A 12,709-nucleotide genomic window follows, 5' to 3' on the forward strand; every position below is an offset into this window, starting at 1 on the left:
TTTTTAGCTGCACAGAAGAAAACTGCCCGGGCATTTTTCCCCTGGTGCTGTGCAAAGCATGATGATGTTGTTCTCGTTTTGGTGCAATTTTTTTTTTTTATTTGAAATTTGAAGCCTAGCGTGCAGTTGGGAGGGGTGATCAGGGCGCAGGACAGTTGGAACTGTGTCTCATGCTCCCTGTCACCTCCTTTCAACCAAAAAGATGGCTGCCCCATGAAAAAGATTCCTCCAAGATGATCCGGCACAGCTCTTTTATCAGAAATTGCTTTATTGGACCATAGAAAAAAAGACACTAAAAGCTGCAAAGTGGCACTTTGCAGCTTTTAGTGTCTGTTTTTCTATGATCCAATAAAGCAATTTCTGATAAAAGAGCTGTGCCGGATCATCTTGGAGGAGTCGTTTGTCATACCCAGGAGGTACACTGGTAGATCCGTAGCACGCTGGTCCCCTGCATCACTGGAGTGCTGTCCTGCACACCTTTCTGGCCCATGAAAAAGATGGCTGCTCCCATGAAATCACAAACATTTGCCTGTTCTTCTAAAACTTGGTGGGTAAGAGATTATATTACCTATGTATTTTAATTAACATAACTAATGTAACTTAATGACAGTTTGTTTGTTTAGGCTGAAGTTCCCCGTTAAGGTGGCCATACACTTATAGATTTGCAGCAGATTCAACTATCAGATTTCTGTCAGATGCCTGTCAAGTCGAATCTGAAAGAAATCTATCTGATGTGTGCCATACACTAGGAACAGATTTTCAAAAGATTTCAGAATTAAATCAATTGGAAATCTATTAGAAATCGATCTAAATGCATTATTGGACCATTCGAGCCAATGCAACTCTATGGGCCATCGATCTGCTGCCAGCAGAAGATCAACCTATATTTTCCATCCTGTCAAATAGATCAAAATCGGCCACAAATCGATTGATCAATTAGATTTGATAGAATCAATTTCTGATCGATCGATTCTATAGAATTGATTGATCGATTGATGGCTGAAATTGACCAGTGCATGGGCCCCTTTAGTATAGCTAGAGCTCTGTCCTCTGTGGCTCCTGCTCTTCTCTCTGCTCATTGCCACTATCGCCCACACTGGCATCCTGGAGTAACCATAACACTCTGTTATCAGAGTGCTATGGGTGCTCCAGGGTGCTGGTGTGTGTGGGGGCGATAGGTGTGGTGGGCGGGGGGAGAGCGAAAAGCCATGCAGGAGGGACGGAGTTCTAGCTATACTAAGTATAGCTAGAGCTGTGCAGGGAGCGGCGGTGGGTGCGCAGAAATCTTCAATCAAGATCGCAACATTAGAGCATATTGGCGTGGGACATTTCGAAGGATATTGACATGGAAACATTTTTTTAAAGGTACAGGTAATTATTTCTGGTTGATTAAGAATATTAAAGGACGTTTCTCCTGGTTGTGTTTTTATTTTTATTTAACCCTTTGTGGAAATGGGTATAGGTGTACCCCTATACTTATACCTCTGGGGGAGGGGTGGGCATTTGGGGCCCTCCTTCTTAAAGGGAACCCCAAGATGCCACCATGAATCCCCTAGGGTGTTGCTGCCCCACCTACTCTTGGGGCACTGGAGGTGGGAAAGAGCCCCTTGACCATGGATTGGACAAGGGCTCTGGGGGAGAGGGGAAGGCTTATACCATGGACCATGCAGGCTGGTATAGCTCAGGATGCGAAGCCCCACGCTCCGCATTCTGGCTATCCCAGGCTGCATGGGGGACAAGGGGTTAAAGAGGTTTGGGAAGGGGGACCCCTCGTTATTTATTTATTTTTATTTCCCACACTCTGAACAACAACAAAAATGTTTTAAAAAAATAGGTAAAGTTGCCAGGGATCCTTATACAGCCTTATTGTGGCAGTGTAGCGATCCCTGGCAAAAGCTTGCCACTTCCACGGGGTTTCCAGGGGTCCGTACACACTGTGTGTGGACTCCCTAAGAAATCCCGTCATGAAATTCATTGCTTTTTATTTTGGTCCCTCCAACAAGAGGGTGTGCAGCACAAAGGGAATAAGAGGCACCCAAGATGGATAAAACTTTGTGAAAAACACATGAAATATAAAAAGGAAGAGGTGGCCTACCTTCAAAGATGACATTAGGTTAAAGACAAAGTTTATTTAACTATTATTGACCGCTCCACGCCAACTGGCGTGAACACAGCGGTAGCCCCAGAACCACTCAACGCCAATTAGCGTGAAGTCCTGCGGCAGGGGTTTGCAGGAGATTGCGCCGATGCGTGTTCATCTCCGCTTGAATGACGGAGCTCCGTTCCGTCATCAGTCTTCCAGTGGCGATCGCCACTAGGAGACTGTTAGACACCGTCCATTTACACTGTACAGCGCTGTGATCTACTGGGAGACAGGAGAGCGATCGGCTGTCATAGACTGATGTCTATGACAGCTGATCGCGGTGATTGGCTGACAGGGGGAAAGAGGGCGGGCTTTCTACAAAAATAAAAAAATATTGATGAGATGAAAATAAACATAAATAAAAAAATAAATAAACATGCTGGCGGGGATCAAACCCCACCAACAAAAAGCTCTGTTAGTGGGAAGAAAAGGGGGGTGGGTGGGGGGAAATCACTTGCTTGCTAAGTTGTACGGCCCTGCATCGAGGCCTTAAAGCTGCAGTGGCCTAATTTGTGAAAAATAGCCTGGTCACAAAGGGGGGGAAGGGGGGGTAAAGCCTGTGGTCCTTAAGAGGTTAAAGGACAATCGAGGTGACATGTAACATGATGAGATAGATAGATGTGTATGTACAGTGCCAAGCACACAAATGTCTGCTGCATTCCTTCTTTTTGTATCTGCCTGAAAGAGTTAAACATCAGGTATGCAAGTGACAGTTTCTATCTGGGTCGGAACTGGGTCAGACTACAGTGTAACCCTCACTGATGTGGAATTTCAGCCATAAAACACTTTCCTGTCAGTAAATAGCTTCTGAGGGTAGGAAATAGATAAAATTGGTCAAAGGTTCATAGATTTTAGCTCTGGCATACATCAATGCATGTGTCATTGAGCAGAGACAATCAAACAGTATAAACTAGATTTAAATATAAAATAAAACTGTGGGATATCTAAAAAAGTCATTTTTAGAAGAAGGAGGATAGATACAATTGATTATCTCATCAGTTTATTTTCACCTCGGATGTACTTTAAGGCTGCATTTCCACTTGTGCGGTGCGGAATCGTCGGGAAATCACCGCAGACGAAATCGCATGCGGGTGCGATTTTGCATGCGTTTTTTCCAGCGATTTCGCATGCGATTTCGCATAGGGTAGTAGGTGGGCGATTTTAACCATGTCACTGCCTGTGTAAATTAACATCACCTCCTATGCGAAATCGCATCCGAAATCGCGGGGAAAAACGCATGCCAAAATCGCATGCGATTTCCCTATTAGATACATTGTATGTGATTTGCTTAGCGGTGTGCGGGGAGCGAATTCTGACGGCTCTGCCGTGCAGATTTTCCCCGCACACAAAAACGCTCCGCACAACGCACAAGTGGAAACAGGCCCATCCACCTGTATTGGCTGTGCGAATCCGCATGCGGACAACGCATGCGGATTCGCTATAGTGGAAATGAGCCCTGACACTGGCGATGCATTTCACGGGCTCTTGCCCACTTCCTCTTGCCAATAATTGTGCCTAGAAATTATCAATGTAAACATATTTAGAGCTCTGTACACTAGTTATTATGTAATAAAAATATATAAATATGTAATAAATAATCAATAAACAATGAATGGATGATATTATATTGATGACCGTAAACTGTTTATGCCAGAGCAGTTTACTGTTATCCATTCATTATTTATTTATATCGAGTGTCATCTTTGAGGTAAGCCACCTCTTCCTTTCTAAATTTTATGTGCTTTTAGGGCTGGTGCACACCAAAACCTGCTAGCAGATCCGCAAAATGCTAGCAGATTTTGAAACGCTCTTTCTTCTTTTTCTGTAGCGTTTCAGCTAGCGTTTTGCGGTTTTGTCTAGCGGTTTTGGTATAGTAGATTTCCTGTATTGTTACAGTAAAGCTGTTACTGAACAGCTACTGTAACAAAAAACGCCTGGCAAACCGCTCTGAAGTGCCGTTTTTCAGAGCGGTTTGCGTTTTTCCTATACTTAACATTGAGGCAGAAACGCATCCGCAATCCAAAAAATGCCTCACCCAGGCATTTTTCGTTTCTTCAAAACGCCTGCCGCTCTGGTGTGCACCACCCCATTGAGATACATTGACCAAGCAGATCCGCAGCCGCAAGCGGATCTGAAAACGCCCAAAAAGCCGCTCGGTGTGCACCAGCCCTTAAAAAGTTTTATCCATTTTGGGCAGGTCTTATACACTTTATTGTTCACTCTGAAAACTACAAAAAAGCTTTGGGCTGGCGTTCCACTTGAGTTTATCAGCTCAGCACCTCTCACCGGCCTCTTGTGTGTGTTTTCTGGGTCAGGGACTTCCGTTCTGATCAGAGGCCACTGACTACTGTACCTGATCTGCTCCTGGCACCAGTGACCTTTGTCCCCCCTTCTGTGTGTGAATGTTTTAGCCTTGTCCCGCAGCAAAGGGGCCCCAGCCTGATGTCACAGAGAAGAGAGTATTGTGTGTTTTGTGAAAACAGGCATCCTAGAGGTTAATGTTAGAGAGATACAGATATCTTTATTTGTCTGTAAAAGAAAGAAAAAAAGTTGCTCACCTGTCTTAAAGAGAACCCGAGGTGGGTTTGAAGAATATTATCTGCATACAGAGGCTGGATCTGCCTATACAGCCCAGCCTCTGTTGCTATCCCAAACCCCCCTAAGGTCCCCCTGCACTCTGCAATCCCTCATAAATCACAGCCACGCTGCTGACAAACAGCTTGTCAGAGCTGGCTGTGTTTATCTCTATAGTGTCAGTCTGCTGCTCTCCTCACCTCCTGCAGAACTCCAGTCCCCGCCTGCATCCCTTCCCTCCCTGCTGATTGGAGGGAAGGGACGGGGGCAGGGACCGGAGCTATGCAGGAGGCGGGGGAGCAGCTGAGACTGACACTACAGATGTAAACATAGCCTCACAGCACGGCTGTGATTTATGAGGGATTGCAGAGAGCAGGGGGACCTTAGTGGGGTTTGGGATAGCAACAGAGGCTGGGCTGGATAGGCAGATCCAGCCTCTGTATGCAGATAACATTCTTTAAACACACCTCGGGTTCTCTTTAAAGGAAACCTGAGGCAGCATCAAATAATACTAAGTATCCTCCATAGACTTCCCACTTCCTCCACACCACCGCCATTGCCACACGGAACCCTCTTGAAGTTTGCGTCCATGCATTCCCTGAATCGTGCTATGACTACCTTGAATACCTTGGTGCACTATAGCTGCAATTAAATGACAACTATCGCAACTTCCTTTTTGCGTACCAAATTTTGTGTGTACCAAATAAGAGTCAGGTAAATTGAGGAATGATCATTTATCAACAAGAAAAGTAATGGTGATTTTAACATTTGGATTGCCTGGTTAGCATCCTTATTACTTGTTTACCAGATAAAAATAAAGAATTGATTTTAGATTTTATGCTCGACAGTTTAAGCAGCTGCTTCTGACAATGTGGTTGAAATTTCAAGACATTTGCGCACTGTGCATTCTAGCAATAGTAATTATTGGTTTCTACATTTACAGCAGATCTGCGTCTAGAGACGAGTATGACGTGTTCTGCTGCCTCCATGTGTGGCTGGGTTTTGCTCTGTGCACCCCGTGGCACCATATTTGGTTCTGGCACGCACCAGTCACATCTTGGGATTGGCATATGGTGCTCCTCGGTACAGGGCGGGGGTCCCCCTGACACTGCATCATGTGTTTGGCATGTTAGAAATTCCATGTATAAGCCTCATCTCCCCACTGCCCGGAGAAAGTGCCCCGCGTGGATTGTGGAACGCTGATTTGGAAATATCTATGCATGTTTAGAAGGTCATTATAATCTATCTGTCACGTTTCCGTGTCTGTTTCCTATTAAATACACTTATAAATTACCCTGAGGCCTCTCTCTTCTATATAACGTCACGCATACAGTATATCGGCCTTTGCTGGGTACCAACACGTGTAAGGGGCCTGTAGAACAGTTACTTAAGCTGCTAAAGCCTCATTTGACACAAGAAAAATTAAACGTGGGTGCTCTGCCAGCTGGACAGATGGGGGTCAACCAGTTAGAACTCACACACACCAACTGTCAATCATAAACACTTGCTTATCCAATGAAATTCTTTCTGATGATTGCATTATGAAAAATGGCCATTCACTGATTCTCGGAACACTGTTACTGCTCTCCTATCATTTGTCAAGTTTTGCTGAATATAATTACGCCATACAGAAGGTAATTGCAATAATTCAGCTTTGAGTGAGAAACTGTGGTTTCCCACAATGCACAACTACTGGATATGCAAATCATCTTTTTATGCCCCTAAAGCCAGGCTTGCATCCAGAGCCGCTGGTATATAGTGAGCCTATAGGTAATACATTTCACAGAGGCACATCAACCTAACACAGATGAAATAAATGTATATCCTGCGCTACTGATGGACAGCAGATTGTAATATTTGTGAGGGGTATTCCTCTTGTCATATTCACTAGGTGCTGCTCTTCAAATGGGTGGTGGTACCAGGCACTGAGTAAAACAAGAAAAAATAAAAAGCGCTCCTACGGTGCATTAACCTTATTTACTTATCATTGCAAACACAATATATTGCACATTTAAAAAGTACTTACTGCATTAGAGGCCATTCTGTTCTCCTTCCCTCGGTCTGGTCAAGATCTGGGATCGCTGCACCTGATTCCTCGTTGTTGTGCAGTGGAGCAGGAGATGAGGGGGGGGGGGGCGTCAACTCGTCACGCTGGTTGCCATTCTGTATGTCACTACCGGTTTCAGCGTGTACCACGCCTTCATCAAGTGACGTCATGAGGGGGAAGCAAGGTTTAAATAGCCCGGCTGCGATAACCAATTATCTAAGCTGGTGGGCGGGGTTATGCGCCGCAACTGAAAATATATAACATCAATTGTGGGCAGCTGCTTACATTCAGGTTGCTGACTTGCCAAAAACACACTGGTGTGCCGAAACGCGTCGTCATTATCACCTGGCACAGGGAGTTCGCCTAGACTCCAGACCCTCACGCACCTTTGTTGATGTCCCCCGCTAGCCATGGTTGACGTCTGAGGAGTGGAACATTAGGCGTGTGAGATACGCTTGCAAATTTATGCAATCTTGTATGCATTTCTTTTGCAATTTGCAAGCTGAATTAAAGGTATTGCAACATAGAGGCGTTCTCTTCTCTCTCCTTTTTCTGATACAGACACCTGTCAAATCCCATCACTGAGAGAGCTGCGCTGGACGTTACCTTTCCTCCTCTTATTGTCTGACACTGACATTGGAGAACTGATTTACTTTGAACATAATATCCATTAGTCCTGGTTGTAACACAGAGCGCGCGTATATTTGTCTATTGTGTTCTGGATGTGTGCCTGGCTTTTAGAGGCATAAGGAGATGATTTGCATATTTGGGAGTGATGTATGGTCGGAAACCACAGTTGCTCACCTAAAACTGAATTATTGCAAATACCTTCCATTTTAGGAAGACAAAACTGTTCAGTGTTAATTTTTAGTCAGAGTGCTTTTGTCGGTCTCTTTTAGTCCTTTGTATAGCATCCTCAGCAGACAGCAGGGCTGTTTTATTGATCAATACAGCAAAGTCCCCAGTATCCAGCACCGAGGCCCCAGCCATATCTGGCATCTCCCCGCGGGCTCGGAGCGGCTTTCCCCACTGCATGGAAGTCAGAGTGTCAGCTGACCCGCATCAGGTCATGTGACACTTCCATACACAGATGCCGGGAGCCGCTAGGAGCCTGCGGGGAGATAGAGAGAGACTGCCAGACGCTGGAGCCTCCAGAACAATTTCAAAGACTGCCAGCTCCCACAGGAAGCCCCCCAAAAGAGGTCCCCGTTATCTCTCAGGCATGCTGGTTAGTTGAGACTTCCGGTTGCCTGAATTCTGGATAACAGGGACTTTGCTGTACATAGGAAGGGTTCACTGTTGAAGGCCCACGGGTAGTGTTGAAGGTGCAAAAATAAGAAGAGATTTTTACATTAAACATCTGGGAAAGGAGATATCTAATTACATAAGCAGAGAGTAATTTTAAAAGGAGGTCAGCAATGGCTGCCTGAATGTTCACCCGATGAGGCTGGTAGTGTAGCTCTTTGGTCACCCCTTGGAGACTTTGTGGAGCATCATGACATTGTACAGCCCTGAAATTGGCTACTGTTATCCTTTGTGACGCATCTTCGGGAAATTTAACGATTCTGTACAGGCATAGAATATGTTTCCTTATGACTTCCTGCCAATCTATTCTGGACTGTTGTCAGACAAATTGTAACTGGTAACACACTGCCTCATTGTTTCCCCGGCTGATCACATGATCGTCCTTCTATGATTCACGATGGATACATTGTCTTAGCTGCTATTGGCTTAAAGTGACAGCAAATGAAAAAGGTCAGCTAAGCAATACTGTACATGAGATATCTAATAGATATCTAATATTGCACATAGCCACATTTAGCCCTCATTACCACTACAGGCTTTCATTTTACATGTGAAAATTAAAGAGGCCCTGTAGTTGACAAATAGTAGGGAATTATTCAGAATACCCTTTTTTACAGTAATTTTTCTGGTTTCAGCATCAGAAACACTTCCTATAGCTATATATTGCTGTATACAGGTAGGTAGCCCTGCCCTCTCAGTAATACTTAGCCTAGGCTGTTTAGCTATGAGTCCGGTAAAGAGGGCGCCGTGCTGCCAAGGAGATTTGGGCGCCACCATAGGCTGTAATGTGAACTACGGCTATGGCGGTGCTCTGTGAATAATTTGGGTGCCAGCAAAAGACGGAGCCTGAATTACAATAAAAACAGTGCAATTCGACCCCAGTAACAGCTGGAAACCATATTGCATCATATCCCCACTGTACGATGCCTTAGAAGGGGAATGGTAACTACTGCCGCCAGGGAATTTGCTGCAGCAGGGTAAGCCATCCTTCAGCTTCAACCTTGCCCCCAAATTTCCCAGTGCCTTCTTATCACATATGCATTTAGCTATGCAGAATTCTCCTCACAGAACATTTGGGAGACCATGTATATTTTCTACTGGCTTCATAACTCTCAGTAAAAAAAACATTCCGCAGAGCTGCACCTGACAGGACTAAAGGTGTTGGCACTTGTAATAAATTTCTGAATGCAAATCAGTGAGGAATGCAAACTCTGAATAATTTATAAATTAATATTTCAAAAAAATAAGTAATTTTATTCATTAAGTTATTTTCACAACAGTTCCTCTTTAAGTGTCATCTATAGAATTTGAGCTCAGACTTATGGTGGCCATACATGGTACAATTTTTTTCATACAATCTTACCATTTCTATGTAATATAAGGGAACTGCCTAAATTATCCTTTCAGTATATTCACTTAATTTACCTTTATACTACTTAGAAATGGTAAGTTTGGATGAAAAAATTGTACCATGTATGGCCACCATTAGGGACCACACTGTGGGGAACACGTGTCTTGAAGGCATGTGGCTCAGGTATAGCCAAGCAGTGTGTACTGTTTCTAGGGAAAGCTGATGAACAGCGATTTAGCCAGCATGACAAAGCACCTGGCGGACAGGTAAGCGTGAGAAAAGTGCGCTCACACTTCTGTTCATTGTACAGATCCGGGGTACCAGATATCTAAGTGACTTTGGGGAAAACATGTACACAGGTTAGATTTGTTGCAGAAGGACCCCAAAAGTTCCATCCAGTGGTGTACGATGCTTTAGTGAATCAGACCCTCGTAATTTTCTCATCTCAGCAGTCTGCAGACAATAGCTATTTCTACAGAGCGGTGCGACATGAACTTGTCCTCCTGTTTGTCAGGCTTCAGGAACTAAGCCCTGATCTCTTGATCTTCTTTTCCAGGGACAGAAGGATGAAATGGTCCAGGAACAGCAGCTCAGCTCCACAGAATCCTGGTGACTGTTAATTCCATTTATTACAGAACCAAAATCAAGGTAAGGACGTTGTGTAGTGTGTGCAGCATGTCTGTGTCTCCTGGGTCAGCACAGCAGGAGGACTACCAGATAGGTGAAAGATTAGGCACTAGTCTAGTTTAGGGGACCCAGCAGGAAACCTCATAGAGATCAGTTCTTCAATCACAGCACCCTCTTAAGCATGAAGCGTTGTGATTGGTCGAATGGTGTGGACGTAGTTTACTGCAACCTATCTGAAACCTAAAAGTTTTAGAAGGTGCGTTCCCCCCAATCACGGTAGGTGAATTTCTCTGAGGTTTCCTGCTGGGTCTTCTACAGTAGACTGGCGCTAAAGATTATGGCCTCAATTCACGGAGCACTATCAAACGTTTATCAAACACTTTATCAAACGTTTGATAATTTACCTCATGAGTAAAATCTCATTTTAAATTCACTAAGGTGTTATATAGTTGTCGAATGTTTTACCGATAAAACGTTCAACAACTATATAACACCTTAGTGAATTCAAAATGAGATTTTACCCATGAGGTAAATTATCAAACGTTTGATAAAGTGTTTGATAATGCTCCGTGAATTGAGGCCTTTGTCTTAAAATGAAAAGTTATGATAGAAAAAAAATATCATGTTACTAGATAGGAAGGGTCACAACTGAATTTCTTCCTACAATCAGCTGCTCCATTTGCATATACAGAAGTGCAAAAGTAACTGGTGTGTTTAGCAGATCAGTGGCTACAAAGCAGTCAGCAGTACAATCATGCAAACAGAGGTCATTGACTCCTCCCTTCCCCCCGCCCATAGCTGTCTCCTTATGATACAAGCTGTCATTGTCCTCATACTGAAGAGCCTCCCCCAGGCCTACTGTGATCTCTTCTTCACTTAGATACTGAGCACAGCTTCTGCCAGGATTAGTGACGGAATATAAAATCTTGTAATGTTACTAAAAATACACTGATTAGCTCCAGCATCAAAACCAATGACAGATGCTGTTATAACAGTGATTATCTTATTACCATGGGTCCGGTCAAAGGTCAAATATATCGGGCACAAGGGAACAGTCAGAGTAGTCAGTTCTTGAAGTTAGAAGCAGAAGAATGGGCAAATGTGAGCATTACAGCAATGTGCGCATTGGTAATGGGGTAACAGGCAGTGCTCCCCTGGCGATAGTAATGGTAAAATTGCTGTGCGCTGCCTGTGCATGGCAATTTTACCACTAGTTGGTGCATCATAGACATATACATGCATACACTGAACTGTCGGTTAGAGTTCTCCCCAACTTAAAGCAAAGTTTCTGCGGTGAGAGAAGCAAATGCTTTGAAACATAAAAGACCTTCATGATTGGCTGATTGACGTGTGTCATAAAAGGATAGCTCAATGACACATCCTGCAGATTCTGCAAAAAGCCAAAGTCCAGAGAGTTGGTTCCTTATTTAGAAGTGTACTTTCACCGAGTTAGTAGACCATAAGGTCATGCCAAGTGTTAAGGTGTCTTTTGTATCTCTTGATTATGAAATAAATATAGTCAACCTGATTACACATGCAGATGCAGAATGCACAAAAAGTCCAGATAAAAATGACACAAAGAAGCATCCTTTAATAATCTTAATAAGAACCTTGAAAAATTCTCTTCAGACTTTTCTAGGGAACTATGATTCTCAGGATACTCTTGTGCAGGCAGCGGCTAGACAAATGCAAACCCATCACTTTGCATTTGCTGCATTCTGTATTGAATGGTGACAAAGCTACAGTCCACCTTTTCCAGTGTCTGCCCATTGGTAACATTTCTGATGCTTGTCTTTCTCTGTAAGCATGGAAAGTAAGGGAGCTATTCTTCATTTTAGGCTGTATTTACACTTAATGCGATCAGTTGAGTTGCGTTGTGTTGCGTCTCATTTGACAAATGGGATGCAACCCGACACAACTCAACTCAATGCATTAAAGTGTAAACAGGGTCTTAATGTTCTCTTTTCTTCTATCAGTGACATACTCACATTTACAGTGGTTGAATCAATTGATGTCATGTTTGTAACATATTTCCCCCATGGAAATGTGAAAATCTTACCAGAATATCGGCAATAGTGCACTTTCACTAAAGGGTAGTTACCCAGGTTAGCCCACCACTTGATTAGCCCACCCCTATCTGTGAATGTTTGGAAAAACACTAGAAAGCTTCCTGTGTCTGGGATACAAACCAGGTTATTTCAACAGCTAGCTTCCCATGCAGGGCCAGATTTAGCCAAGGCCAACTAGGCCATGGCCAAGGGCACCACAGCAGCAAGGGCACCAGAGCAGCAGGCGAAACTGGTGCATCATTTGCAAGCGAGCGCTTGACCACAGTACTCTGCTGCTAGCCGCCTGTGCAGCAGCCACCTTGCTCTCTGTGCACGTTTGCATTGTGGACGGTGGATATGGATTTGGGCAGCATTGGAGAGGGAGAGGAAAAGGAAGCTTCAGCACTGGAAACGAGCGGAGAAATGAGTGACTTGGATGGCTGCTGCGGTGTGAAGGCGAGCTGGCTACCTATACTGGAGGGAAAGGGAGGCGTCATCTGGCTACCTGTACTGAAGGGAAGAGGGGGAGGGTCAACTGGCTACCTATACTGAAGGAGGGTAGCTGGTAACAGTGGCCTTAGGCAGTAAAGAGTACAAATCTGGCACTGTCCCCA

At 44.2% G+C, this 12,709-nt stretch overlaps 1 protein-coding gene across 3 annotated transcripts in view; it reads left to right on the top strand.

The window, feature by feature from the left end:
- Positions 1-12,709, top strand: part of DENND2B (DENN domain containing 2B) — a 314,001-nt gene that overhangs the window by 90,528 nt on the left and 210,764 nt on the right. For all 3 annotated transcript variants that reach the window (XM_068260332.1, XM_068260333.1, XM_068260334.1), the window contains one exon: positions 9,977-10,068. The gene's annotated coding sequence lies outside the window, so the exon portion shown is untranslated. The remainder of the gene's footprint in view (positions 1-9,976; positions 10,069-12,709) is intronic.

This window comes from Hyperolius riggenbachi, chromosome 11, assembly GCF_040937935.1.
Source record: "Hyperolius riggenbachi isolate aHypRig1 chromosome 11, aHypRig1.pri, whole genome shotgun sequence".
Lineage (NCBI taxonomy): Eukaryota > Metazoa > Chordata > Amphibia > Anura > Hyperoliidae > Hyperolius > Hyperolius riggenbachi.